This window comes from Hippocampus comes, unplaced genomic scaffold, assembly GCF_001891065.2.
Source record: "Hippocampus comes isolate QL1 unplaced genomic scaffold, H_comes_QL1_v1.1 scaffold404, whole genome shotgun sequence".
NCBI classification, from domain to species: domain Eukaryota; kingdom Metazoa; phylum Chordata; class Actinopteri; order Syngnathiformes; family Syngnathidae; genus Hippocampus; species Hippocampus comes.
The window spans coordinates 21,481-26,199 of NW_017805542.1; positions in this window are offsets into that span (position 1 = coordinate 21,481).

Sequence of the window (4,719 nt, forward strand, 5' to 3'; positions counted from 1 at the left end):
GATGAGCTCAACTGGTAAATCCTGGTGGACATAAAATGATTTTCCTTTCCAAGTCAGCCTCTTCTCGCTGCCAGCTCTCAAGATGTTATAAGATCAGATAAGATGAGATGAGAAAATCTTTATTCGTCTCACAATGGAGAAAATCATAATTTACAGCATCATAATTTTGAAAGGAAGAAAGAAAAACAAAAAGTATTTGCATGCACAGCAATAAATTAAAAAATGAACTGTACACAGTACAGAATGAAATATAAGATATAAAACATAAGCTATAAGCATATATGCATCTGCAAAGGTGGCTGTTCTATTTAATATGGGTGAGTGGGGGTGAGTCCAGGTTTTCAGGTGTGTCTATTCAATAGCCTGACAGCAGTCGGCAGGAACGAGTGGCGGTACCTCTCCCTCTTGCAGCGCGGGTGTATCAGTCTCTATCTAAGGGAGCTGCCCAGTGCTGTCAGGGTGGCCTGGAGGGGTGGGAGGTTCTGCCCATTATAGCTGTTAGCTTAGCTAGCATGCTCCTCTTGCCCACCACCTCCAGAGTGTCCAGGGAGCAGCCCAAAACGGAGCTGGCCCTCCTGATCAGTCGGCTCAGTCTTTTCTCTGTCCCAGGCTGAGATGCTGCCTGACCAGCAGACTCCGCCATAATGAATGGCTGAAGCCACCACAGAGTCATAGAAGGTCTTAAGGAGTGACCCCTGAACACCAAAAGACTTCAGTTTCCTGATCAGAGCGTCCGTGTTGCTAGACCAGTCTACTTCATTGTTGAGATAAACACCCAGGTAATTGTAGGAGGTCACCCTCTGTATGTCCAAACCCTGGATGTTCATCGGTGCAGGTGAGGACTGTTTCCTGCAGAAATCCACAACCAACTCCTTCGTTTTCCCGGGGTTGATCTGGAGGTGATTCTGCAGGCAATAATCCACGAAGTCCTCCATCAGTCCTCTGGTCTCCCAATCATCTCTGTCCGTAATGAGGCCGATAATCGTGGAGTCATCAGAGAACCTCTGAAGGTGGCAGGTTATAGTGATGTAGCTGAAGTCCGAAGTGTAGAGACTGAACAGGAATGGAGCCAGGACAGTCCCCTGCGGCGCTCCAGTGCTGCAGAGAAGCCTGTCCAACACACAGCTCTGTGCCCTTACATACTATGGCTAGTTTGTGAGGTAATCTGTAATCCATAAAATGAGGTGGTGGTCCACTACGGCATGCTGTAGTTTGTCCCCCAGCAGGTTGGGCTGGATGGTGTTGAAGGCACTGGAGAAATCAAACAACATGATCCTCACAGTGCGCCCAGCCTTCTCCAGGTGTGACAGCACCTAGTGGAGGAGGTAGATGATGGCATCCTGCACGCCGATACCGAGCTGCTTGGCAAACTGCAGCGGGTCCAGTGACAAATTCACAAGTGGTCGCAGGTAGAGGACGAGTCTCTCCAGTGTCTTCATCAGGTCAGACGTCAGCCCCACCGGTCTGTAGCTGTTGAGCTCCTTCGGGTGGGGGTCTTGGGCACTGGGATCAGGCAGGAAGTTTTCCACAACTGTGTAACTCTGCCCAGCTTCAGGCTCGGGTTGAACATGTGCTGGACAATGTCACACAGCTGGTCGGAGCAGGTCCTGGGGAGCCGGGTACCGATGCCTTCCTCACCTTGATCTTCCTCAGTTGGTTCCTCACCTGCGCTGTCGTGACAGACAGGCAGGAGTCAGAAGGAGGAGACAGACTGGGGGTTGGAGGTGGGGAGTTTCCTAAGAGGGCAGTTGTTTGTTTGGTGTTGGAAGCTCGTCATGAGAGTCGGGGGCCACAGGGAGGGGTGGTAGTGAGGGCTGCTGCAGGCGGTGCAGGCTGGGGGGAGAGACAGACATCTGGTCAAGCCGGTTCAAAAACCGGTTTAGCTCGTCTGCCCAGTCCTTGTCCCTCATAGTCTCTGTCGTTGGGCTTTTGTGGCCTGCAATGGTTTTCAGGCCTCTCCAGACATGAATGACATTACTGTCCACACAGGGAGGCCGGAGCTGGAATTGAACCCAGTACCGATGCATTGTGAGTTCGACGCGCTAACCACTGGATCACCGAGCTGCCGTAGTTTGGCTAGTCTGGAAAATGTTGAATGCCAGATTGTTGCACCCAGGCCGGTGGCTATTCATCACAGAAATTTTTTTTCTATGCCATGAGGTATTTGTGTTGCTTCCTCTCCTTTTTTTCCTGGCTATCCACACTGACTTTTACCGTTCTGATATATTGCATCTGGCAGTGGTTTGCACCAGTATTAACGTACTTAAATTCAGGGAACCTTCCAAATCTCTTTTGGGTCTTCTAAATTAACAAGAAAGATCGAGCATGGCATCTATACCGTGTCACGTGAGCAAACTTTCTGCATCCTGTTTTTCGACCGATACGACATCCTGTGTACTCAATATACCGTGATGATCGAGCAAAATAGCCTCCCCATCAATAACCATTTTGGATGTCATTTTTTCACCAGGAAGCAGTCTGACTGAGGCCAGAGGTTACAAGGAGATCACCAGCGACTTTCTATGCACCCAACGCTCTTCCGCCAACTGTACAGTCTTTTAACTTCTGATTCCAATAATAACAGGGCTACACTATAGTATTGTTAAATGCAAACTGCACAGAAAGTATCAAACCGGTACTTTCAGAATTGCTCAGAAATATATTTATATGTTGTCGGAAGGCGCGCCATTTTATGGTACGAGTGATGGTGCAATTGATAAAATTAAACATGAAATTGGCGTAAAAACTAGACCCAAATTCAGCCTAAGAATGCATTATCCAATTTGACCACTAGATGACGTCAGAACAAATTGTCCATTGAGCACTCGCCAGCTCGCAACAGGTCCATTTCCAGAGTAAACAAATTAAGTATGGTTAACTCGAACATATCAAAGTCAATGCCTTTAAAATATGCCTTAACGAATGTTTAACAAAGAGTAATGCATAAAATGTGCTTTACAACTGGATTACACAGCTTTACAGAGTTTACTGTTAACTGTTGTTTTATGATTATTTTTCTTTGTTTCTTGAATGTTGTATTGAAATAACAACATGGTATTATTCATTTAATTTAGAATAGTTGTGTGTTGTGATAACAAACGCTTTGAAATTGCTTGGTGTAAAACATTATTGCCAGAACGTTATTTACTCCCAAATGATGCATCCTGATGAAGAACGTGACAAGATCAAAAACCTGTTGATTGCAAGGGAGATGATGCATCAACATGATTGTGCAAACATGTCTTTTTTTTATGCTGCCTCGATGTGATTTTAATTCTTACATAAAGTGCGTGCATGATGTCTATCATTGATTTGAGGAGAGATCACAAGTTAAAGCGCCCAAAAAAAGGCACGGAAAGTACCGAACCAAAATAGACCAGCTGTGAGGGGTTTGGCAGGACGCCAGAATGCACAGCTGTGGAAAGTTCAGGTCAGCGAGAAGTGAAAGTAGCCACTGCGCTCTTTGAAGGAAAAAAATAGCATTGAACAGGAAACGTCCTTTGCATAACCTGGACCAGCTATAAGTTGAGTGACTGCAGTTGCCTCTTCGGAGCTACAAAAACCGCCGTTCGGAGGGACAAGCGGGATGGTCAGGGCAAAGCCCTGTCACTCCGGATTCCCAATTTCCGGTACCTGACGAGAATATAAAGATGACTCCTTCTCAAGAAATCCATTCTTATATTCAACTGCCACAACTCGAATACAGGTATTGGGGTGGCTTTTCTCTAATACTCTGTTTTATTCCAACTAACCTCAGTTATTATGAAGCCGTTGTATCTGTAAGGAGACATAAACAATGTACTACTTTGGCGTGTCGGAAGAAACGAGCCAATCATATGTATTAAATGTCTCTAACCCGAAATTGTTAACTGGATAATGTAAAAATAGAAAGTATTAAAATGGTACAAAAATATAATTACATAAATTAATATGTTAAATCACTGGGCGCTTCAGACTTGATCAATCTTGACACCCTCAATGATGACAGACAGGTGCTTATTTGTTAGAGTAGACAAATACAATGTTGTCATGTTTTAAAGTTTCATTTTGTTACATGCTTGATTGACCTCGAAATGCTTGTGTTCAGACATCTTGCACACAATGGAAATACAGAGAATCGGGTCAATTTGAGGTGAAGGGACGATGAGCGCATGGTACCTGACTTCATCTCAGAAACAAAGATTTAACCCTCATTAGTAGACACACTGGCGCCTGTTAACTGACAACTTGGAAAGGAAGATTTAATTTTGGATGGAAGGGAGTACAGTGAAACTCCTCTAGAACGAAACCTACATGGGCGAAAATACCCCCTTATGTGAAAAAATCTTCATGCATTAACACAATTCCCATTCTCCTGCCCCCCATACGACGAAAGCCCCCCTGTTGCGTTATACGAAATCATTTTCTCTGCTCCAGCCTCGCGAAGACATTCACTACAACGAAGTCTTATCCAACAGCGACCTCTACTGCTTCGTTCGAAAAAAGGCAACAGCAACCACCACACTGGTTTACATAGTGAACGATGTTTATTTCGGTCACAGCTGCGAGTTTCCTGGACTCACCATACTCATAGCTGCTCTGCCATTGGCTTACCGAGCATCGTCCTGGCCTCCGATTGGCCAAGAGGGACCTCACTGTCTATGTGTGTAGATACTGAAGCTAGATCCGTAGCATCCGATTAGCTGCTCAGAGTAAATTGCTTATGGCTCGACGGACATT